We start from the raw sequence: 26,029 nt of genomic DNA, 5'->3' as shown, positions 1-26,029 counted from the left end.
GAATGCTTGCACCCTTCAAAAGACTTTAAAATAAGGCGGCACTGCCCGGATTACAGTTATTAGGTGACTGACTATACAACAGCAGCCTGGTGACTGGAAGAGGAGTGTTGGGCTGGGCATGGAGGAAGGTATGGCCCTTTGCTGGGTGAGGCACAGAAGCTTAAGAGGAAACAAAGTTCAGCGTCAGTAGAGCATCCACCGTGTCTGAAAACGGATCATGTTCATTTATATCCACATGTCCACACACCCTTTATCTCTCTCAATGCCAGTGTTACCTGCTAAAGTAATATAAGAATATAAGCTACTAAAACCACTTACGAGGATCTAAACTTAAATGCTACTAATATATTGAGACAAAACTATACTTTATTTAAAAAAAAAATATCATACAGCATGTTAAACGGGTAAATGTCAGTGGCCTGGGGTAGGCAGGGGGTGGAGCAGGGTTATTATCACATTCTCTCCTTGTCTGGGCCAGTGGTTCCCAGCTCAGGCTTCCCATTAAAATTACCTGCGGGACTATAAACATATGTGGATGCCTGGGTTTCATCCCCAGATATTTTTATTTAACTAGTCTGGGGCGGAGTCTTGGTGATGCTATTTGAAAGGTTTGCAAAGGGACTCGGGTGTAGGCCAGCATGAGCATCACCGATCCCCGGCCTTGCTCAGCAAGGACATAATAATGGATTTAGGATTAAGAGAAAGAGGAAGAGGAAGAAATGGACAAGGAGGAAGCACAGACTCCCACCGGCCACACAAACCTTGCAATCCTCTGACCAGCCAGGGCAGGAATCCCCCTCTGCTCTCCCTGGCAGCCATCCAACTTCTGCTGGAGCACCTTGAGGAGGGTGCTGCCTGCAGCTTATGGGACAGCGCCTTCTGTATCGGATGAGCTTTCATTGTGAGCTGTGTCTGACCTAGTCCAAGCTCAAACCTGCTGCTCTCTAATGTCCATTCACGGGTCCTATCCTGCCATCTGGACAGGACTGAGGAAGTCTATCCTCTCCCCACACAATGTTCTTTCCACTATTTGAAAACAGTTATCAGAACCTCTAGGTTCTCTCTTTTCTACGCTGTATACCCCCAGTTCTTTGATCAGGCGTGCCCCCTCTCTAGGCCTATAACCTTCTCAGCATGTATTTGTCAATTTCCTCTTTAAAATGTGGAGACTCCAAATGTTCATTCTCCTGATGGTGTCTGCTCAGGGCCAAGTACAGCAGGACAATTTCTTTCCTTGATCAGGCCATTACACTCCTCGTAATTGGCTCAACAGCAGAACAACCGGGAAGGGGGGAGGGAAGAAGAAAGTAAAGGGGAAGCTAGATTCCCGACATTTTCCATCTGCAAAATTTTAACATTTGCCTCTGGCACTTCACAACATACTCACTGGAGTGAACGTGGACCCAATTTACAAGAATGGAGGGCTTGGGGGCAGAGAAAAGATTTCTCTTTGTTCTAACATTTCTTAACTGTTAGCCTTCTATCAAGTGCTCCAGTGACCAGAGGTTGGGATCCTTGGCAAAATGCCATTACTCAGCAAAGGGCTTAGCAGATCTGAAAGGGCTAGTCCATCCTGGGTAGGGTACCTTCTATTTGGAGACGTGACTTGGTTCCCAAGGGTAAGATCAAATGAAGATTACATCCCCTGCCTAGACAGGCCATTACATCCCCTGCCTAGACAGGCCATTTAAACTGCTGTGAATTGAAGCTGGTCTTTATATTGCTTTGCTCACAAAAACATGGCCTCCCAAAGCAGTGGTCAGTTTGACTCCTCTGTGCTGGCATAGGGCCTAGAACATGGTAGAAAGTATTAGCTGTTTAACAATTAATTACCCAAATCTCTCTCCAAAGACAATTCATTTCAAATTCAGTTTACTTACATGGAACACTCACTCTGTGCTAGATACCCTGGTAGGAGGCTTTTACATATTTTTATGATATAAATATTTTCAATTTTTGCAAGGGGGTAACTTGGATTAAAGAATGAAAGGGAGACACTGATTACCATTCAGAAAAGATCACTCGACTCCAGGGGGAGGAAGGGTTGATGTTAGAGTTGGGAGAAGATCCAGGGAAGCAATAGAAAAACTCAGGAATATCTAGTCTTCCTGCCTGATCTTGAGACCATCTGTAGACTAGGATGATTTTCAAAGCCTAACGCATCCTCATCCACAGTGATGCTGCTCACGTGGATCATGGATCCTTCCCCCCTGAAATCAGCAAAATTCTACAGACAGACATGGCAGAGGCTGAAGGACACACCAGGGGGAGGTAGGGCAATTGATGATTTTGTAACATACAAACTCATAGTCTATTTCTGATGTGGGGAGTTGCCTCCCCCATCCCTGGGGATAATATACCCTCCTCTCAGGGGATAATCCTTCTGAACCTTGGGAACAGACCATTCTAACTTGGACTCTGAAAGGCCAGTCTCAAGTGGGTGACAGACATTTTCTCTTACCTGTATTATCTTTTTAACTATCAAAATTGAAACAAAATCAAATCAACAGAGGAGTAGACACTGTCAAATGGGTGTTCACAGAACACCTAGTCCTGTGCCTGGCATGGAGGATCTCCTCTACCACTTCCCATCCTTATAGAAGGAAAGACCACTGTTTCCTACCTCTATTGAGACCATGTGGCAAAATGCCCATCTCCTCCAAGATTTCTTGTCACTACCAAGGTCATCTGTAGGGATGCCTCACCCTGGGTTGCTCAGTCTATCCTCCCATTTATTTCTTTTTTTTCCTCCATTTCCCTCCTAAGAAATAAATGATAATAATAAAAAGCACTCATATTTACAGAGTCCTGGAATGGAAGAGCTCAGTTTATCCACTGAGATCATCATGGGTGAGGAATCAGAGGCCTTAAGAAGGGTGGTGACATCTAAAGCTCTGCTCTGAGTCAGAGACAAGTTGTTATCTTTGGGTTGTTGCTTTACGTTTTGGTGTGTTTGTGCTGCAATAACTTGGTTTTTCTATGGTTCTTCCAGGGTTTGATCTGAGAGGACCCCTGGGCCTCTTGCTTTATTACAGAGAGACTAGGGAATGGGGTCCTGCCTGCTGAGGGCAAAGTGATTGAAAACTTCTACTCTGGTTTACTTTCCCTTAAGGCTCTCACTATGGTATTTGCAAAGCCTCCTCTGAGTTCTTCCAAGGAAAATAGAGATTAGATGCTATGCCTCGGACGCATGTGGCAAGGAGGCCTTAGCAAGAGACATAACAGCATCACAATCAATGGAACAGAACACGGCCCATAGCAAATTTCCCAGCAACCTTCCTGGGGGCAGGCAGCGCTATGGTGGACCAGATAATGGCAGGCACGGACCATGCTGGGCTCTGAGTCACTGCACCGTCTTCACCTTCTTTGCACCTTAGGCTAAATCAAGTGCTTCTCAAACTGGTCTGCCATGGGAATCACCTGGTGCCTTGAAAAAAACACTGGTATCTGTGTCTCACCCCCAAGATTGTGACTAACTGGTCTGAGTGGGACCTGGGCTTTGACAATTTTTTAAAATTTCCAGGAAATTCTAATGTGCAGATAAATTTGAGAACCACCAGGATGAACTGATGGAAAGCATTGTTTCTAGAAGAGATCCAGGAATTGCATAGTTTGTTAGTTAGATCAGTTCCAAACTCTCACCAGGTGAATGTCAGCAGTCTGCTGGGGATTTTAGGGCAGCTCAGGTAAGGCAACCAGTTTCATTCTCATAGGTATGGATGACATTTCTATGAGACTAGAATGACATTTCTAGAGACTAGGCTCTGCCTAGACAATGGATATGTGATGTGCCCTCCTAGGCACTCTGCTTCCTTCCTTGGGAAGGAGAAGACTTTGTCTGCTTTCAGATCCACCATTCATAGACCTTTCCAGAGAGTCAGGACAGCTGACCTCTCACTGGGACCCCAGACTTGCAGCCCATGTACAACTGGGGATAACAGTACAGCCTACTGACCTGAGGCTGTTTTCAGAAGGAAGTAGAAAGGCAGTAGCAGCTGCTTCCATTTACCGATCACCTTGCTGTGCCAGGCATGGCGCTGGGGAAAATGACTGCACAGCACAGCTCCAGCTGACAATGTGAACTGTGGGGCTGTTGTGGCTCTGCATGGCAGGATGATTTAATGTAGTCTCATTCCATCCTTACATAAATCCCTGGGAGAGAGGATTAGTATACCTATTTTTGCAGATGACAAAACTGAGGCAAAGAAGATTCAAATCTAAGAATAAAAAAGACCCCAAACAGTGAAACGGAGATTTAAACTTAGGTTTTGCTAGAATGTAGCTTCCTAATGGTGAGCATGAAGGGCACTGAAGTGCAGGAAGATAGATAGATAGATAGATAGATAGATGGATATAGATAGATATCCCAGAACCCTGTTTGGCAAGCCTAAGAGAAGCTTACAATTAGTGAGGGAAGGGTAGCAAGAGCAAAGGGAGGAGAAAACCAATCAAGTGTTAGAAACCAGGCATCAAGCAAGTGGATTATGGAAAAATAATATTTGTTAGCTCCTGAATAAACAACAACAGAGCCCAAACAAATGAGAGGAACCCTAGGGATCTCCTTCTCAGTCAGATTATTCAGTGCAGAATCCCCAAGGCAGTGGCCCAGCTCTCTTAATTGCCAGCAGCCACCTCTCCCCGGGATCGGTTTATCACATGGCAAAGCAGAGCGGCAAGACAAAAGCAGCCAGCCTCCCCTCACCCAGTCCCTGTCGCACAGCAGCAACTTCACAGAATCTTGCAAAATACAGAGGTTGTTATTCTGAACATAAACTCTGTTTTTCTCATAGAAGGATTTTATTACCTTTTGCATATGAGTTCAATACTTGGTGGGATTAAATTAGAGCAGTTAAAAGAGAAAAAGAAGAAGAGGAGGAACAGGAAGAGGAAGGAGCAGAAAGGGAAAGAGAAGAGGAAAGGAAGAAGAAAAAAGGAAGGAAAGAGAAGAGAAAAGAAAGAGAAAAATCTATGGGCATGTGTGGGAACCACTACTAACACTCAGAATTTTGTGTATCAGCACCGAATTAGCTTTTACTGCCTTGAGAGACTTTTCCAGTGTGGCTAGTTATACAGGGTCTACCGGAGCTGCCCTTTATGGCAAGTTGAACCTAGTGTCCCATGCTTGAGCTACAAGCTTGCGGGGAGGAAAGCCAGGTCAGGAAAACAGGCTAAGGCCCAGCCAGAGCCACCCTGCCTGGATCACTTTATGAGTTGTTCAGTTTATCCTGGCCTATTCATGATGGCACTCACCACGGCTGAACCTTAACCAGTTATTAGGCTCCCGGGGATTCAAGTGGCCACATCATGCTTGGTCGGGACATCTTGGGTTTACACAGAACTCACTCGAGCATCGAGGAGGCACCACTAGCTTGTCCCATTATATTTAAGAAACCAGTAATAGTAGCAGAATTAACTTTCTGTCTCCCAATACAAGAAATAAGATGTTCTGGGTGTATCCCCAAAGCACTCATGTGTTGTTAAGAAGTTAACCCTTGTAAGAAACCAAGGCAAGAATGCTGAGAAACAAGTTGCCACACATGTTGCTGGCAGGAACGTAAATTGGTTGAAGATTTCTGGTGGAAAATTTGGCAATAACTTTGAAATGTGGCAAAAACCTTAGCCTCGGCAATTCAAAACTGAAAATTTGTTTAATAGAAATGATATGGAGGTGAGTAAAATTTAGTTTCCAGAACATTATGACATATTGATAATAGTAAGGAAAGAAAGAAACAGCCTAAAAAGGAGAATGGTTAAGTGAAGTAATTCATGCATACAATGTGAAGAGGAGATAAAGCTGGAGGAGAACAACCGACCTGGAAGATGATTATGATATATTTCTATGTAATAAAAAAGTCACAAAACAGAACTGTAGTATGATCTATGAACTATGTAACATAGATATATGCATAGAAAGAAACTGGGGGGATATGCACCAAAATGTTAAATGTGGTCATCTTGAAGTCATACAGTTATGAGTAATTTTTCTACCTTTCTGGCTTTGGTTTCTCAAATTTTCACAATGAATATGTTATTTTAATAAAAATAAATTATAAAAGTTTTTTTTTTTTTTTTTAAGATGTAAGGAACTCTGGGTGGTGATTTCTGTAAATGAAGAAATCCTAGTGAGGAGGGGCCTTTAAGGAAAGCCAGCTGCTCTGTGACCAAAGGCTACAGAAGCTAGATCACACTATTTGGTTGTCTCACTGCCTTCGGTATTCTCAGACATTAAAAACTCACTACATACTCAAGGCATCCCAGCTGACAAACTGATTACCTATGGCTTAGGTAATTGATTCCCTACAGATACTGTGGGATCATGTGACCAGGGCCCAGAAATACTGGCCTTGCTAAGAGCCAACAGGCAGGCCCTGGGGCCATTTTTCACTGTTCATTCACTCATAAGCTCATGGGGACCAAGCGCACATTCTTCTCCACACGCCTAGAACCTGTCCTGAGCCTGGTACATAGTAGCCACTCAGGTGTCTCGGAATCGACAAAGCTTTTATCTGCTCTCTGTTTTGGCAGAATGACATTTCAAAGACTCTGATCCCAAAAGATGTCTTCAGACAGAAATGTCACAATCACACAATATCATCCATTCATTGCTACGCTTGAAAACGTTCTGAAAACTTTGCACACCTCTATCTCATGGAGAGCCGCCGCACGGACTCCCTGAAACAAGTCACTCGCTGTTCCCTAGGCAAGTCTCGCCAGGTTTCCACTTTCTGAGCGAAGTGGAAAAGAGGAAGCAATTATCTGGAGAGTTCAGGTTTCTTCCGAATCCCCTTTCTAGTCTCAATCTCATTCCATCTCCAAGAAAGCATTTTCCTGATTCATTCCGCTGCATTTTCTCAATTCCTAGTTTAGCTTCAGAGAGAAAGCTCAGCCTATTAGTGTTAAATACCAGACTCGGGGACGTGTGCACCTTGTGTCATCTCTTGGAGGGACATTCTACCGTGATAAATGGGCTTTAATAACGGAACGTTGAGAAAGATGACACAGAGATGATTTACCCACGTATATATTATGACATACTAAATTGCAGACAGTTTGGGTGAGACTCTGAGTCTTAAATGAAACAACCAACATCTGCACCAGCACACAGCCAAAGAAACTGCAGAAAACAAACACATGAAAACATCCATATGTCACTGGGAGCATTAGGGCCAAAGCCAAGTTCCCCCCAGCCCCCTTCCAAAACGGCTCTGCCATGGGTTTTTGCCTAGCTGCGGAGCACTGAACTGAAAAAGTGGTTAATTAATGAAAAACTTGAAATTCAGCAATGAAATTACCTTTTCCAGTGACTGATAAAGGCAGCATAAATAATTCTGTCTCTCCCACAGTTGATTGAACAGAGTGCCTTTTCTCTTTTGTCAACCGCACAGAGACATTTTTTTCCCCCCACGGCTACATTTTATAGCAGCGACAAGTGTCAATGCTTAAATTTAGGCAGGAAAATGAGAAGGGGCAGAGAAAATCGAGTTGGGAACCAGTTTCAGTCAGTAACTCTGAATGAGTGTGTGCTTTCCAGGCGGGTGACTCAAACCCTTCAAGTCCAGGTTCCTAGTGGTCTCTGGACGCAGCAAAGCCTCGGGAACCTGGGCGTCAAGGGGTCCCCCTTCCCTCCCCAGCTCCACCTGCACACTGATCCCACAGCCTCTGAAGTGAAGAAAGAGGAAATGCGAGCTGGGCCCCTGGTCGGCGGAGATGGTAAAAACAGGGGAAAGAACGAACTTTAATTGGGGAGAAAACGCTTCTTTCCTCTGGATCCTGCTTTCTTGTTTGTAAAATTGGTGTGTGTTGCCAGTGCATTCTCAGCAGGGCTGGGTGGGAAAAGCAGTTGCTTGGCACTGGAGTGGTCATGGGCGGTGCCATTTCATCAGCCTGACTCCTGGGTGCAGTCTGCAGGAGGGACTGACAGAACACGCTCCAAAATTATGCTGGGTCTCTCCACTTCTTGCCCTGGGAAAAATTAGTCTTTTTTTTTAAGACTGTAGCCTGGGCCCTATGTAGTAGCCTTCTTTCCACCCAAGGAAGGAGGCTGGGCTGGAAGAAGGAGGCCAGAGACCCAAGGAGGGAGGCTTCCACCTGTACAGCCCCACTGGCAAACCCTTTCCACATTGGCTGTTAACTTGTAGTTTACATGTGATGGAAACTACTTGAATTTCACCCAATGTACAAGGCTCTTCATCCTACCTCAGTGAATTCTGCATGTTTCCTCTCATTCACCCTTACAGCATGGGCTTGGAAATCCAGTAGCTTGGTTTTGTGACTACGGCAGTGATAGAAACAGTGATCAACACCTACTGACCCCTTACCACCGCTATTCTAGGTCCTTACCCAGAAGTCACTTAGTCCCATTTCTAACACTTAACTGCATTACTTGGTAAATCACTTAGCCTTACTGAGCCTGAGTTCCTACTAAAATGTGCCTCATAGAAGTCAGGGGTAAGAGCAGATGGGAAAGCACAGGATGTCACTCATGCTCAATAAATGGGACTTTCTTTCCCTTTTCTTCCCCTAAATGAGGTCCAGAGAGAGTGTCTCCTTCTACAGATGAGGACATGAAGGCAAGAAGAAAACTGATAGAGTTCCTTAACCATTGCTTAAACAATCCGAGGGCACAGAAGCACTCCTGGGGACAGTCTGGAATCCTTCCTCTGCCTGGGCCCTGTGTTAAGGACTTAAGGGAACACCCTCAGAGGATAAGAAATGATTCCAGCCCTGAGGGAATCTCCTACCTAATTGGGGAGTAGCCTATCACTGTAGAAACAACTAGCAAATCTCCTTAACAAGAGCCTCTGGGTAAAGAGTATATTCCTCATCCCTAAGGGAGGCTACTTAGGATTATTTATTCCTCATTAGACTCTCTAGGGCATGCTAAGAGCTGCACAATTAAACTCCTTATATCAAGGATGCAACTATTAAAACCTAGGATTCTAATGAATTTCTAAAAAGAAAGAGAAGATAAACACAACTAAGATCGATTCTCAAGATATTACAGGGACATTAGACCTGGAAGATGATTTAAGGAAAAGAGTTGCTATATGCATATGTAGTTGTCTCAGTATGTGAAACTGGCTTATTTTCAGGACCTCTTCCAGTCCAAACCACAGGGTCTCATACAGAGATGCAAACAGTCTCAGGGCAAGCGGGATCTAAGGCTGAGCCCGTGGAGAAAGTTCTTCCTCAGAACTTGGGTGACTTCAGCTCCAGAGGAGGGCTCCCTGGAGCTTATCTCTCTTAGAGTTTTCACTCTCCCCACAGTAAAGCTGGCTGCTCTAGCAAGAGTGATTTTGATGAGAACGGAGTTCCCCGGCGTAGGGCACCCTTGTGTAGAAAGCAGATGGAGAACGCTGTAGCCAGGGAGGGCTCATCCACAAAGAAAACCTTTTATTTACCGGTTTCTGAGAGAGGAATATAATACTGTTCTCTCATCAGCCTTTTAAATGAAAAGCAGGAAACATAAAATCTTTTCAAATAATTATAACAAAATAATACAATTTTCTGTCTATATTACGGACAATTATGGAGCAGAGAGGCAGGGAGAGGGGAAGGGGGACAAAAGAGGGGAAAGAGAAAGTTGGAGGAGAGAAAAATGGAAACAGAGGACCATAGAAGGAGCCTACAGGCCCAGAGGGAGTGGGGGAGGCATGGCATCACAGGTTTCCTTCCCCCCATCAGGGTGAAAGATGAAAACGAATAGTCTGCAGAGGGACCAAGGAGATCTACACTGAGCCACACAGAGCCACATACTCAGAGGCATCCAGAGACCCACAGGAGCTCAGCCATGCAAAGGGGTGGTTTACAAACAAGAACACTTGCAAACACAAAGAAAACCCAGCTGAAGAATGTGTCAGAATGAGTGACAAAAGGTTAAGAACTGATGTGAGGGAAATCATCTTACCCTCACTTTCACTGGAGACAACTCTGAACTTTTCATCCTGCAAAATGGGTAGAATCATGTCCCATTTTAAAGAAAAACAGGTCTCTGTTCAGAGTGTCATTTCCCGATTGTGATGCTTTGTTTAGAATATCTCGGCTGACATCACGAGCTGTCTGGGGTTTGCTCAACCCTAAGTATAGGTGGCAAGTTCTTTTCTTGCAAATTCTCCTGTGAGGCAGATTCAATGACAGGTCTTAAGCCCTTGATGGAGAACTCAAGATTTTAGACCATCCAGAGACATGGTTGGCCACCATTCAACTGAAAAATTTCAGACTTTACGATTGAACCCAAACTCCTCAGCACCACACACAAGACCCTGGGGTAGCTGGGCACCCCCTCAGGGGGAGTCCTTACCCCCTCTCCCCAGCACACACCTCACACTGTGGCCATACTGATGGCTCCTTCGTGCCACTGAGCCTTTGCACAGGCCTGGCACGCCCCTTCCCACTTGTCTGCCAGACAAACCCATACCCTCCTTGGCACCTAGCCTGGGTGCCTATTGTATTCTCATGACACCTTCTATTTCTTCTCCATAGCACCTACCACCAATTTAATGAAATAATAGTTAACTATGAACCTCTAGCAATTGTTGAGTTCTTCAAAGTAAAGCCCACGCCTGTCTTTATCTTCAGCTCCTACCCCAGTGCCTCTCAACACTTGGTAGTTGAATGTATGAATGAAGGTTTCTCTCAGCTATTTCCTCTGAGAAATGCCTCTGATCCACCTTACTTCTCCAGCCTGTGGGAGGGGCCTCTTCCCCTGCCGTCCCACAGTGTCCAGTGCATTCCTTCCCCAGTCCCAGACGCACAGCACTGTAGTTGTCTGTGTGTCTCTAAGGGACAAGCATTCTGCAGTGTTTCTTTAGAGAATCAGGCCTCCAAGACAACACTGCCCCCCTCAGGCTGTGGCTACTGAGCTCTTTTTTTTTTTTTTTAAGTATTTTATTATTTATTGAAGTATAGTTGATTTACAATATTACGTTAGTTTCAGGTGTACAGCATAGTGATTTAGTATTTTTACAGATTATATTCCACTAAAAGTTATTATAAGATAATGGCTGTAATTCCCTATGCTATACAATATATCTTTGTTGCGTATCTATTTTATACACAGTAGTTTGTACCTCTTGATCTCATACCCCTAATTTGCCTCTCCCCCTTCCCTCTCCCCTTTGGTAACCACTAGTTTGATCTCTATATCTGTGGGTCTGTTCCATCATCCTGTCCATCCGTAGGTCCAAAGAGGTTTTTATTAAGGGGACCAGTCTCTGGGTAAGCTTCAGGGAAGATGGGATAATTCCCTGGCTTCCCCTTGTTTTGATGAAAAGCTCCTACAGCTCCTGCCTTGCCTTCCTCCCCTCCTTGCCCTCCCTCCCCTTACATGCACAACAAGACTGAGGGCTCCCTGCGCACAGGGCCAAGTCTGACTTCCAGAGCCCCCTTCATGGCACCTGCCTCTTAAACAACACTGGATGGCTGATTACCTGTTGCCTGACAAAACTGCATGATATGGTTAAGGCAAGTATTTGTTCAGTCACTCGTTCAACAATTATTTACAGTGTGCCTATTCTGTGCCAGCCACTGAGCTAGACGAGGAGGTCAGCAATCTATGGCCTGAAGGCAAATTGAGCCCAACATGTCTTGTACGGCCCATACAAAAGGTAAGAATGTTTTTTATCTTTTGAAATGGCTGGGTGGGGGGGGGGTGGGGAGAATATTTTATGACATATAAAAATTATATAAAATTCAAATTTCAGTGTCCATAAAGTTTTACTGGGACACAGTCATGCCCATTGATATACGCATTGTCTATGGCTGCTTTCACGCTACAGTGACAGAGCTGAATGGTGGCAACAGAGAATGTACAGCTCCCAAAGTCTAAACTATTTACTACGTGACCCTTTACAGAAACAGCCAACTCCTAATCTAGACACAGGGATAGAGCAACAAGGATGACAAAGTCTCAGCTCTCACGGCTGGACTCAGAGGAAGGAGACAGGTCACTGACAAATAAAAAGTGAGAATGCTATGGAGAAAACTTTAAGAAGGTAAGGAGGATAACTTTGATGGGCATGGGTAGGTAGCAAGAAGAGACCCCCCTGGCGAGCTGGCATTTGAGCAGAGACCTGAGGGACGTACAGGAGGGGACCTGGATGAGACGGGGAGAGGATTTCAGGCAGTGAGAACCCCAGGTATTAAGGCTTCAAGTGAGGAGAGTCCTTGGCCAGAACCTTCCATCTGAAAACTTCCCTTGCAGTCATCATTTATACTGGAGCAGAGACAGCAAGCTCCTCTGTTTCTAACCCTGTGTGGAGAGGGAGTGTGGTGCAGTGGTCAGAATGTGGCTGCACACCAGGAGAGCTGTGTCTGGATCCCAGCTGTGCTCAGAGATTTGTTCTTGACGTTCCGTCTCCCTGAGCCTCGCCCTGCCTCCTTACCTGTAAAGCAGGGCCATGACACCTCTGACCCCAGGATGTTGAATAAGATGAATTTGAAGGCTCTTTCTAAACTGAAACACACATGAGGGGGTTAAGTATCATTACGATGGGCTTCTACCTGCCTGCCTTTTTGGTGGCCCCTGCTTTTGACTGTCAGCCCCCATCGGTTGGCTACCATTTATCTTGAATTTTCTGGGACAGCTTTGACTTCATGTGTTTGGTCCCACTGGCTCTATAAACCATTGAAATGTCCCAGAAAGTCACATATTTTAGTCTCCGAACTACCTCTCTTGACTACTTCTCACATGAAGTGCCTGCCCCTTTGCAGACCCTCGTTCATGAAGATTTGGTGCGAAAAGCCTGACCTCTGGGCGGGAACAGGGAAAAGTTCCCTAGAATTGCTTTGAGGTCAGTGCTTCCACCATTTTGCAGGCGAGGAGTGGGGTGGCACTGCATTCCTCTCTCAGGTACTGCTCAGTACTCAGGAGGATTTTAGGGGCCTGTGTTTTCTGCTCTGGAAAATGGGATGACTCACACCCCCTTTCCTAAAAGGATGCCTCAGGGACAAAAGTGAGCTGCTGCAGTGCCCTTTGACGCCTGGGAGATACCAGTGAGAAAAGGGTCATGCGTAAGCAATGTATTAAATTATTAATACCTGTCCTTTGGCAACTTCAGAGAATTCAGGCGGGCACAACCAGTGGCATTCCAGCTGCAAACTCAATTCCATTTCCTACTGCTATTCTCCTCTCAGAGCCTCTTGAAATCAAACTCTAATTCTCATCGTGTGAACTTTGTTTACTCATGAACTTTGATTCACCAAGTGGCCACTCTAGGTGAAAATTTTTATAGGACCAAATTAAGCCAAATTGATTGTGGTTGGTTATAAGAGTGAATGCGGGGGGGGGGGGGGGGATGATCCACAACAGGATACCAGTAACGTAAAAATAACTTAAGAAAACTGCCAAAACAAGAGATTCTTGCTTCTCGCAAGGTTCCATCGACACTGCCTTCTACAGACTCTCATCTTATGGCAAGTGGTGAGTGTTTAACCAGGTTTTGATCAGTGTTCATTCTTCGTTATCTAAGTGATGGCTGAGGTGTGAAAGCAGATGATAGTCTCCCGCCTCCACTGCACCACTCCCATCTGACCGGGTCTCCTAAATAATCCTGGAACTTTGTGACATTTTAATTTGCTGGAATGAGACATAATATAAGCAGGAAGGCTCAGGTCTGTGCATTTATCTTGCTTGGGGGAAATTAGTGCTGGCGCTAGAGCACACCCACTGTATACACGAATGAAAAAATACAATTCAATTTGTGTTGGAAGCTTAGGAGAGCAGGGCAACCATTTGTTAAGTGTGGGGTAATTCAGCGCCTGTTTTGCAGAGAAGCAGCGCTGAATCCCCCAGTTGGCAATTTTGCCAGCAGATAAGCGAGTTCCCAGCCTTCTGGAAAGTTTCTGGGCAGAAGATTGCTCTTCTGCAGTGCTGTGGCCCTGGAGCGGTGTTTCTGTCGGCCAAGTCTGCCTAGCGCCAGGCTTACCAAGCACACGGCCAGAATGGAGTGCAGGGGGGCTTCACGTCAGGGACACGTTGATATGCTCCTGAATGGCATATCCTGAGAGGTATAGAGTGTCGCAAGGGAAACGTTTTTATTTGAGAACACACTGTTCCCTTATCAACCTCCCCACTCAAGACTGCCTGCAGGTTCCTGCTAGTCTCACTGCTGAAGAAACAACGAGGAGGTGCTCCAGGGAAGAGCCTGCGGTGACCCCTTTTCTGTGAAATGGCAGATGCACAGGGGTGTGGCTGACTGATTCGCCAAAGTACATTTTGGAGAAATTAATGAATTTCATTTCATTTGAAATGAATGAAACAGAGAAATATGTTGTATTGATAAAAAGCAGGGGTTGCCTATATATTCCAAATGGCCCAGTTTACAAGTATGCTTTGCCCCAAACTCACCTGATCTTTAAGCTCTCAGAGACCAGGAGCAAAACTCCGAGTCCCCCTTTCCTGCCTGTCTAGGGCCATGGCTGCAGGTCCCAGCCTGGGTGGTGCTCTTCATTTTCCTGCGTCGGTTTCCTTCTTAGCACCCTGCATGCTCCCCTGGGACCGCAGGCTAGCTTGGCAGCCCCCCGCCCTCAACGGCCACTGCCAACGTGGTGAGGGAGCGGCTCTCATCCTCAGCGGGTGCTCTGTCAGGTTTGCTCAGGAAATGGGCGCGGCCCTTGCTCCCTCCTGGTTCCATCTCTTTTCTGTCCACCCAGTACCCTCAGGAAATCTACCTGCTGATTGCAGATGCCCCTGGCAGTCCCTTCTCGGGTCCTTAGCAGAATTTCCTAGCTACCTGTCAGCCCCCTCCTGCTCCTCGGGAGCCCAAGACTTCATGCCCTTGCGTGAAGTGGCACTGGAGTTCATAAAATACCCTCTGGTGTGTCTGGGTTCAAATATTGGGCCTGCTCTTTATTCTTTTTGAGTCATTTTATCCCTCTGAGCCTCAGTTTCCTCACTTGAAAATAAAGATATACACTTCAGATGAGCTTAAAACAGATAACTTTTTGTAACAGTCTGCATACAACCTGTGCTGGCATCCAGCAGTCACTGAATAAATCGCACTTCCTTGCCTGAGGTGCGAAACATGCAAGAAGGGATTTGGTGAGCAGTCCAGTGCTCACAGTGCGTCTAATTGCCTTATATAACACAGATAATAATATATGGGTGCAGGGGGCGGGCTGGTTAAGTCCACACGGAGGGGATTTGGGGCTGAGACAGTGAAGGATTAGTAAAGGCAGAGAGAGGAGATGAGGGTCCTATCTGAGGGGATGCTGCAGCTCCGTGCATCACTGCCCATCACGGGACCATCATTTTAGCATGTGTAATCCACCCCCAGCTTTGCAAAATACAGGAACATGTCTCACAACTTCCTTGTTTCCCAGATGGCTTAAAACACTGACCCAGGACTTCCCTGGTGGTCCAGTAGCTAGACTCCACGCTCCCAGGACAGCGGACTCAGGTTCCATCCCTGGTCAGGGAACTAGATCCCACATACCTCAACTAAGAGTTCACATGCCGCAACTAAACATCCCTCATGCCACAACTAAGGATCCCATGTGCTGCCACAAAGATCCCACGTGTCACAACTAAGACCGGGCACAGCCAAATAAATAAATCAACAACAACAACAAAAAACCCCACTGATCTGAGAGCGATGCATGTGCTTGGTGAATCTCTGCCCCAGTTCTCATATGAGTTGGCAGGTGATGAGTCTTTTCCAGCAACCTAAACGGACAGCCTAATCCAATTCTCAAGACACCTAAGGTCTTTCTTCTTGCAGGATAGGGTATTCAATCCTTGAAGCTATGCTGCTTCTTAGATCAGGGGAAAGCAGAGAGAGGCACTGGGTACCAGGGAGGTGGGCAGGCCCAGGGCAGCACCCCCTGGCTGCACTGGGCTCTCTCCCCTGGTCAAAGAAGAGCAGGAGAGGATCTTGATCTGCAATAGCTTCGGGAGGGGTCACAGGGTACAGTGCCCTGAATTAATATGGTCTCTGTTCAGACACCTGAGTCCGGGCTATTAACAGAATCATAAAATGCTGAAGCTGAAAGGGCCTTTGAGACAGCTCATTCCAGTGCTTTTCTAACCATGCTCTGCAGAGTCCTGAGCTTGAGAGGCGATCTCAGGGTCTGCTAGGAGTGTGCAGCGGAGAGAAAGAAGGCACATGTTCCTCTCCACCTTCGACCACAACCACTCCACTCCATCTCTTTCTTAATGCTGGAGGGTGTGGCCAGTGAAGGGTTCACCTGGTATAAAAGGGTTCCACTGCAGCAAAACAAAAACTGCCACGAAAGCCCCAGAGTTGTTTATCCCATGTCCACATTTGAGAGTCAAAGGAGCCTGACTTCTCCAAGGTCTCCCAGCTGGTTAGTACAAATCCCGGCTGGTTAGTCAAGCTCTTCCCCCACAGCCTGCCCTTCAAGCAATCTGATTGCTATCTCCATGCTGTCCCGGCTGGTGATGCCAGGAGCTGTAGTCACGGGCAGTGGAATGTGGGAAGTGGAAGGGTGTCTAAGCAACGTCGACAGGGGAGTGCACAGTCTGGAAGAAGCAGCAGCTATCTGCTGTGAGATATTTCAAGGAGTTCCTGGTTTGCCAGGCCCTTTCTACAGCATCTGTAGGTAGCTCTGCTGAATGGGTCTGGGACTCCATAGGACATGGAGCGGCACCAAACACCCCAGAGCCTGGGGTTCTAGCCCTGCCTCTGCAGCCAATTTGTTGTGTGACCTTGGGCAAGTAATTATGTCTTCAAGCCTCCTCATCTACAGATGGATAATTTCTAAGATCATTCCAGCTTTAGAATTCTAGGCTTTCTCTGATCTTTAATGATGACGTCATCCTCGTACAAATGTCTATATTTAAAATCAACTTGCCATGAAAAATAAGTCTCTGCTCCCCTTTTGTATCCTTATAAGCTTCAGGTGCTTTAAAGATGCCCATGGCTTATTTAATCTGACCTTCAAAAAGATGACATTCTGGTCCACTTGGTGGGGTGACATGACAGAAAATGTTCAGCCCAGCTTTGATGATAACCTGTATTGTTATATGCAAAGAAACTCCAGTGGCCTCCTGCACACCCTCATCGATGTCCTCAGTGCTCTTTGCTGAAATTTTGCCCTTTTCCTCTATGCCCTGCAAACTGACTCAGCATACATAAGCCATCCCAAGGCTTGTCCAAGAGCACCTGTTACGTGCCAGACTTGAAAAGCTGTGCATACAGCCAACTAGTTGGACTATGAAACAGCTGCTCCGAGGCATGGAGGGGGGTGCCCTGTGGAGCCCTTAGGACAGCAGAGATGGTGCGCGGGGCAGACTGAAGGCTCTGGGTGAGTAGCCACAGCATCCATGTGCTCTGGACACTGGGCATATAGAGGAAAGGTGAACAGACCCCTTAGCGAAGACTCCAGTCTTGACCGAGCAAGGCACGTGGGTATACGGCCCCCAAAGAGGGCATAATTCTAGGAGTCAACAGCCTCAAGTTCTTCACCCACCAGAGCCCAGCCTCATCGTAGGAAAAGCACTGATTCACTTCGAGGCTTCAGGATGCTATTAAATTACTTTTCCATTATTATGTGATTTATGCTGGGATCAGGCTGAGAGGTCCCTGCATTGCTTTCCCCTCCTCACCTCACCCACCCCCGTCTCAACCACTGCCCAAACATGTGCAGAATTTATAACGCTGAAATTGGCTCTGAGACCCGGCGCTGTGGCATTTTTCTTTCTGTGAGGGGTTTTTGCTACTGTGTGGGTTTTATGCATATGTCCAGATGATTCTTATATTAAGTTGCAGGAAAAAAATTCAATTTGTTTTTTATTAAAGTCCAACCGCTGCCCTGCCAGGCAAGCCCATTTATTTCACTGAGCATGGATTGCTCATGTCAACCCATGATTACCATGCGCTACCTCGATAACAGCCTGCTGATTATCCCAACATCTGAAAAGCTGCCTTTCGTAAATTACATTCCAACTAACGAAGCCCAGATGCACTTGCTTCCGTGTACTCTCTCGCTCTCCCTCTCTCTGTCACGCACAGGAGCCAACCGCAAGGCCAGCGCTGGCATCTGAATGTCATTATAACCTAAGCCTGGGACTTCAGGCCCAGCCACAGTGGAGGTCTCCTTTGCTGTGGCCCTCGGAAATCAGGTTTACATAACTCCCCTCCGCTTCAACGTGCTGTCTCCCAAAGTTGGACTGGGAGTCAGATTAGAGCTCCATTATTACGGTCAATGCAGAAAATCCAGACACCAGGCAGCGCTTTAATTTAGGATAATAAGGAAGATGAACCACATGTGGTGCTGATAGTGTAGGTGCAAGGGCTGTGATTTTTAAACTATGCTAAACAGATGTGGAGGGGAAAGTTGCCATCCATATGACAGTTTAATTCAGCTTGAACAGAGACAGGCCCTGACGTGGTTTGGGGCTCTTTATGCCATCCTGCTGCCCAGAGGCGGCAATTCAAAGAGGCTGAACGGCAGCTCGCCCACGGGTTTCCACAGTGGTCAGCCCTGTCGGGTTCTGCTGAGTGATAGCTTAAAGGCCTTTTCTATCTTAGTTTCCTCATGTCTCAGGCAGAGACAAAGAAAAGGCCAGGACTCAGGGGTGAATTAGTAATGGTGAATATATGGTGCCTCTTTTCCCAAGGTTGAGGTTTTCTACGCAGCTCTAAGTCCCTACTATCCCAAGCAGTTCTATCCCAAGAACTGCTTGGGATAGAGCCTGTGTGCAGCAACAGTTCAGAAGAAGGGCCTTCCCTGGTGGAATTCACCCAGAGCCCCAGAGCCCAGGGAACACCCACAAGGACCACTCTGCTGTGCCCACTTCCCGCCAGGCTCTGCTCACCACTCCCTGCAGTCAGAGCACTAGAGGAGGAGACGCTGGGAAGGTGGGGCATCTTGAGGGCTAGAGATTGCAGGTCAAGGCTAGAGGTGGGAGGCACTTGGACCAATAGCCAGAGCTGCAGGAAATGCTGACCATCAGAGATGACTAGGGAAGTGCAGGTAAAGCAGGGACCCCAGCTCCTGGACTCACGAATCAGGAAGGAGTCTCTTTATTCTCTCTTCCTACTCCTTTTCAAGTGAGAATAATTTTTGAGAAGATTGGCATCTGGCTCTAAGTTTTTGCCCAGGGATCGCTTATATGCTCATCCTGCCTCATTTCCTCATCTCTTAAGCAGAGAGAAACGTGAGAAAAGCCAGGATAAGGGTAGCGTGGGCCTGGGTGAATATGTGGCACCTCTGCAGAGTGGGCTGCAAGGTGATGGTCATGGTGCAATTCTCTCTCCCCTGTCCTTGGGTGTAGACTCAAGCCGAACATTGACTCAACAAGCATTTATCAGGCCCTGTCTGTTTGAAAGGCCTGACCTCATGTTGTTTGCACTGTTTATATAGGAGAAGATCTGCATGGACAAAAATGTATCTGGAGAAGAGAACGAGACTAGAGCCTAAAAGTGTTAGAAACAAAACACCATGCAGGTGCAGCAGAGGGGAATGGCCTTCTAGCTGAGGCAATCCTGAAGGGCTCAAGGAGGAGGGAGATTTGAGTGGAGCTTATAAACTCCATCCCAAATCCTGGAAGAATGGGAATCTCACTCACTTTCCTTCTATGTGTTTTTATTTTGTTTTTTTCTAATGCAGAATGGACTTTTTCCTGTATTCTGGCAATAAGGCCCAGAGAGGGAATTTGAGGCAGGAGCTCATAGGACCAGTCTGATAATTAGGACCTAAAATTGAGGCCTTGGGTTTGGGGAGGAACCATGAACATGTCAGATTGTTCAGAAACCCCATCCAAGACATTCTCACCTGTCCTGTAACTGCCAGCTTTTCCAGGGCTAGAGAGGCTCATGAATTAAAGGGACACTCATTTTGTTAGTTCCTATGTCGATGCTCGAAAGAACGTTCACCTGCACAGTAATTCTAGGGAACAGGATTCTCCGAAGTCTGGCATCAAGATTCCCTTCCAAGAAGTGATCATGTTTGTTTCATAGACAGAACTAGAGAAATAAAGAGTACAAGAATGGATACACAGAAAGACAAACAGGCTGAATCAGAGACAGGCAGAATTTTTTCCAGTGTCATCTTCACACAGGGAAAAGAATGAAAAGTCAGAATTCAAGGCCAGCACTCTTCTTAATCCAGAGAAATTGTTTTTTCTACTATACTTTGCTTCCTACTGTTATTTACATAATGTTAAAATAAAACAAAACATTTGCATCATGCCTTACAATTTGTAAAGAGTTCCAAATCTCACAAACATTTGTTGATCCTTCCACCATTATTAGTCTCTATTTAGAGATGAAGAAATTAAGTCACACAGACATGGAGTGATCTGCTTAAGGCCACCTCACTGGCCAGGAGGAAATCCCACAGCCTGCCTCTCTAACTCAAGGAAGCTTCTTCCATGCAACCAAACGTCCTGGCTCTCTGCTAGACCTCTAGTCACAGCAGAGCCCTGAGGAGAGAACATGTCTTGATTCTAATTCTCTTGACCTCAGTTTCCTGATTTTTAACACTGAGATATAAATGCTCCATCTGTTCTGTTCCTTGACCATGACAAACCTGCTTCCTTCTTCCCTAAAAAGAAAACCCGTTCTTGGGTGCTATTCTCTGATTTCTTCTGTGGCCATAAATGGAAGGACAGACTCCTGTATGTACCAGCATGTATCTTGCTTGCTGTCACGTGTCCCTTCTCCTACATACACAACCACTTGATGAGCCAGATAAGCCCTTTACAGAAAACGTGGAATGTTAACAGGGTGATAGCTGGCATATGCCTCTGGGGCATTGTACTGGCCTCTAGTAGAAATCTCATTATCTGCCTAAATTTGTTTACCAAATAAATGAGACAACCTATTTATTTATCATGTAAATTTAATTAGAGGCCTGATTTATTTACTCTGTGTCTATCAAGGTCTCACCACCTTCTCCAGCTCTGCATTCTGGCCACTCTAGCCACGGCACGTAACAAGGAAAATGAGCTCTGTCTTTCCTGGATCTTGGCTCTGGAGCAGCAGGAAGCAGAGTGCTAAAGGCAAGGCCGAGATGTGGTGGTGGGGGGTGGACACTCAAAAGACAGAGCCCACTCCCCCCAAAACCTCCAAAGTCACCAAATCTGAATGGGGTTTCTGTGAGAATGAGTCCCTAGGAAGCATCCTGGAGTCAAATCTGGTAGGATTTAATGTAAGGTCAAGGAGGTAGTAAATCCATAAAATACCACACTTACAGTCACTCCATCATACAGGGAGCTTCCGCTTTTATTATTTGTTAAATGTTGTTCCTCTACTTTTAAAAGCAATAAATGTTCCTTGGGAATTTTTCCAAAGCAAAATCTGAGGACTAATGGCTGGTTCATCAGGATCTCAACAGGAATTTTGCAAAGATATTAGTCAAATAAATTTGGGCAAACCTGAATTTAACAAAGTTTGATATAGTAATCATGCATTGGGACTCTCGGAAAGGCACACAGAGTACACATGTGACTTTATACTCCTGTGATCGTGGAAATGATTCCTTTTCTCACAGAGAAACTTGGTAATTAAGGATCTGCAGAAATCCATAAACACAGTATATCTTTTCATCTGTTTGTGTCTTCTTCAATTTCTTTCATGGTGTCTTATCCTTTTCTAAGTACAAATCTTTTACCTCCTTAGGTAGGTTCATTCCTAGGTATTTTATTCATTTTGATGTGTTTATAAATGGGGTTGTTTCCTTAATTTCTCTTTCTGAAAGTTTGCAGTTAGTGTATAGAAATGTAACATATTTCTATACATTAATTTTGTATCCTGCAACTTTATCGAATTCATTGATGACCTTTAGTGGTTTTTTGGTGACATCTATAGGATTTTCTATGTTTAGTATCATGTTATCTGCAAACAGTGATAATTGTACTTCTTCCCTCCCAAATCAGATTCCTCTTATTTCTTTTTCTTGTCCAATTGCTATGTCTAAGACTTCCAATACTATGTTGAATAGAAGTGGTGGGAGTAGGCATCCTTGTCTTATTCCTGATCTCAGAGGAAATGTTTTCAGCTTTTCACCACTGAGTATGTTAGCTGTGGACTTATCATATATGGTCTTCATTATGTTGAGGTATGTTCCCTCCAAGGGCACTTTGTTGAGAGTTTTTATCATATATGGATGTTGAATTTTGTCAAAAGGTTTTTCTGCAACTATTGAGATGATCATAAAAACCATACAGTTTTTATTCTTCAGTTTGTTACTGTGGTGTATCACATTGATAGATTTGTGGATTTTGAACCATCCTCACATCCCTAGGGTAAATCCCATTTGATCATGCCATATGATCATCTTAATGTATTGTTGGATTCGGTTTGCTAATATTTTGTTGAGGATTTTTGCAACTATGTTCATCAGTGATATTGGCCTGTAATTTTCTTTTCTTGGATATCTTTGTCTGGTTTTGGTATCAAGGTGATGCTGGTCACAGAGAATGAGTTTGGAAGAGTTCCTCCCTCTGTAATTTTTTGGAATAGTTTGAGAAAGATAGGTGTTAAGTTTTCTCTAAGTGTTTGGAAGAATTCACCTGTGAAACTATCTGGTCCTGGATTTTTGTTTGTTGGGAGTTTTTTTTTTTTTTAAATTACTGATTCAATTTCATTACTGGTAATTGGTCTGTTCACATTTTCTATTTCTTCCTGGTTTAGTCTTGGAAGATTGAACATTTCTATGAATTTATCCATTTCTTCTAGATTTTCCATTATATTGGCATATAGTTGTTCTTAGTAATCTCTTATGATCCTTTGGATTTCTGTGGTGTTGGTTTTAACTTCTTCATTTTCATTTCTGATTTTATTAATTTGGACCCTCTCTCTTTTTTTCTTGATGAGTCTGGCTAAAGGTTTATCAATTCTGTTTAGCTTTTTAAAGAAGCAGCTTTCAGTTTCATTGATCTTTTCAATTTTTTTTGAGTCCCTATTTCACTTATATCTGCTCTGATCTTTATGATTTCTTTCCTTTTACTAACTGTGGGTTTTGTTTGTTCTTATTTTTCTAGTTCCTTTAGGTATAAGGTTAGGAAGAATTAATATTGTTAAAACGACCTTACTACCCAAAGCAATATACAGATTCAATGCAATCCCTATCAAAATACCAATGGCATTTTTCACAGAACTAGAACAAATAATTTCAAAATTTGTATGGAAACACTAAAGACCCCAAATACCCAAAACAACCTTGAGAAAGAAGAACAGAGCTGGAGGTATCATGCTCCCTGACTTCAAACTGTACTACAAAGCTACAGTCATCAAAACAGTATGGTACCGGCACAAAAACCGACACACAGCTCAATGGAACAGAATAGAGAGCCCAGAAACAAACCCACACTTAATGGGCAATTAATCTACAACAAAGGAGGCAAGAATATACAATGGAGAAAGACAGTCTCTTCAATAAGTGGTGCTGGGAAAGTTGGACAGCTACATGTAAAAGAATGAAATTACAACATTTTCTCATACCATATACAAAAATAAACTCAAAATGGATTAAAGACCTAAATGTAAAACTGGAAACCATAAAACTCTCAGAAGAGAACATAGGTAGACACTCTTTGACATAAATTGTAACAATATTTTATTTTTGGATCTGTCTTCTAAGGCAAAGGAAACAAAAGCAAAAATAAACAAATGGGACCTAATTATACAAACACTTTTGTTTAGCAACGGAAACCATCAACAAAACAAAAAGACAACCTACTGAGTGGGAGAAAATATTTACAAATAATATGAATGATAAGGAGTTAATAGCCAAAACATAGCTCATCAACTCAATGTCAAAACAGGTCATACAACTCAATATCAAAAGAAACCAAACAACCCAATTAAAAAATGGGCAGAAAACCTGAATAGACACTTTCCCAAAGACATACAGATGGCCAATAGGCATATGAAAATATACTCAACATTGCTAATCATCAGAGAAATGCAAATCACAACCACAGTGAGATATCACCTCATACCTATCATAATGGCTATCATCAAAAACATGACAAATAACAAATGTTGGAAAGGACGTGGAAAAAAGGGAACCATTGTACACTGTTGGTGGGAATGTAAATTTGTGCAGTCACTGTGGGTACATTATGGAAGCTCCTCATAAAACTAAAAATAGAACTACCATATGATCCATCCAGCAATTCCACTCCTGAGTATAATCTGAAGAAAATAAAAACACCAATTTGAAAAGATACATGCACCCACATGTTCATAGTACCATTATTTATAATACCTGAGATATGAAAGCAACCTAAGTGTCCATAAATAGATGAATGGATAAAGAAGATGTGGTAGATATAGGTAGGTAGGTAAGTAGATAGATAGATAGAGAGAGAGAGAGAGAGAGCTAGATAGTGGAATACTACTCAGCCATAAAAAAGAATGAAATTTTGCCATTTGCAACAACATGGATGGACCTGGAGGGTATTATGCTTAGTGAAATAAGTCAGGCAGAGAAAGACAAATACTGTATGTTATCACTTATATGTGGAATCTAAAACATAAAACAAACTAGTGAATATAACAAAAAAGAAACATTCACAGGTATAGAGAACAAACTAGTAGATACCAGTGGGGGTAGGGAGTGGGCAAGGGGTAAGATAGGGGTAAGAGATTAAGAGGTACAAACTACTATGTATAAAATAAATAAGTTACAAAGATATATTGTATAGCACAGGCTCAGTAGTTGTGGTGCATGGGCTTAGTTGCTCCATGGCATGTGGGATCTTCTGGAACCAGGGCTCAAACCCGTGTCCCCTGCATTGGCAGGCAGATTTTTAACCACTGTGCCACCAGGGAAGCCCTCTGTTACTTTAAATATTCTCTATGTATTTAATGCTTTCCTATTTGTGGGCATTTAGCATGTTTTCAGGGTTTTATTTTGTTTTTTGATGTTATAAATATAACTGTGTAAAGATCTTCCTAGAATATATTTTTGTTCAAGTTTTAAATTATTATTTTAGGATAAATTCCTAAGAGAATTAGGAGTTTAAAAAATACAAACTTTTTATATTGATGTAAAGTTGATTTATAATATTATGTTAGTTTGAGGTGTACAACATAGTGATTCAAAATTTTTATAGATTATACTCCATTTAAAGTTATTATAAAATATTGGCTATATTCCCTATGCTGTACAATAAATCCTTGTAGTTTATTTATTTTATACGTAGTGGTTTGAGTCGCTTAATCTCCTGCCTGTATCTTGCCCCTTCCCCCCTTCCCTCTCCCAGCTGGTAACCACTAGTTTGTCCTCTATAAGGATATAAACATTTTTAATGTTTTTGGTAAATATTGTACAACTACTTTCCAAAAATATTGCATCAGCCTACATTCCTGCTAGCAGCATAGGAAGCATGCCTATTTCATACTGACTTCACTGGCAGTATTATGTTTTTATCATTTAAAAAAGTTGCCAATTTTGTAGTTGAAAACAATTTATTTTTTAATTTATATTTTTTCATTGTTTAACATCCATCATCATACATTGTTACAAAATTTAAGTTGCATTGTTGATTACTAGAATCTCAATCATTTTTCATCTCTTTATTAATCTTTTCCACATATTTTTCTTTGAATTGTTGCTTCATATGTTGCCCATGTTTCTTTTTAGGGTATTAATGCTTTTCATTTTTACTTATATGAGGCTTTTTACACATATTTAATACATCCACTATCTTCCTATGTTTTTTTTTTTTTTTTTGCGGTACGCAGGCCTCTCACTGCCGCGGCCTCTCCCGTTGCGGAGCACAGGCTCCGGACGCACAGGCTCAGCGGCCATGGCTCACGGGCCCAGCCGCTCCGCGGTACGTGGGATCCTCCAGGACCGGGGCACAAACCCACGTCCCCTGCATTGGCAGGCGGACTCTCAACCACTGCGCCACCAGGGAAGCCCCTTCCTATGTATTTTTGAAAAATAAGTTTGTGTTTCCATTTTGTTTATAATTTTTTTTAATTAATTAATTTTATTTATTTATTTTTGGCTGCGCTGGGTCTTCGTTGCTGTGCGCAGGCTTTTTCCAGTTGCGGCAAGCGGGGGCTACTCTGTTGCATATGCAGGCTTCTCATCGCGGTGGCTTCTCTTG

The 26,029-nt window shown here is 44.1% G+C and overlaps 1 protein-coding gene across 1 annotated transcript in view; it reads right to left on the bottom strand.

Annotated features, from left to right (window-relative positions):
• The window catches only part of LOC109551098 (ALK tyrosine kinase receptor-like), a 696,955-nt gene that overhangs the window by 238,742 nt on the left and 432,184 nt on the right, over positions 1-26,029 (bottom strand). The gene's annotated exons all lie outside the window — the stretch shown is intronic.

The sequence above is a fragment of the Tursiops truncatus genome, chromosome 14 (assembly GCF_011762595.2).
Source record: "Tursiops truncatus isolate mTurTru1 chromosome 14, mTurTru1.mat.Y, whole genome shotgun sequence".
Taxonomy (NCBI): Eukaryota; Metazoa; Chordata; class Mammalia; order Artiodactyla; family Delphinidae; genus Tursiops; species Tursiops truncatus.
The sequence above is the reverse complement of the archived record's forward strand: the minus strand, read 5'-3'. Positions and strand labels throughout refer to the sequence as shown.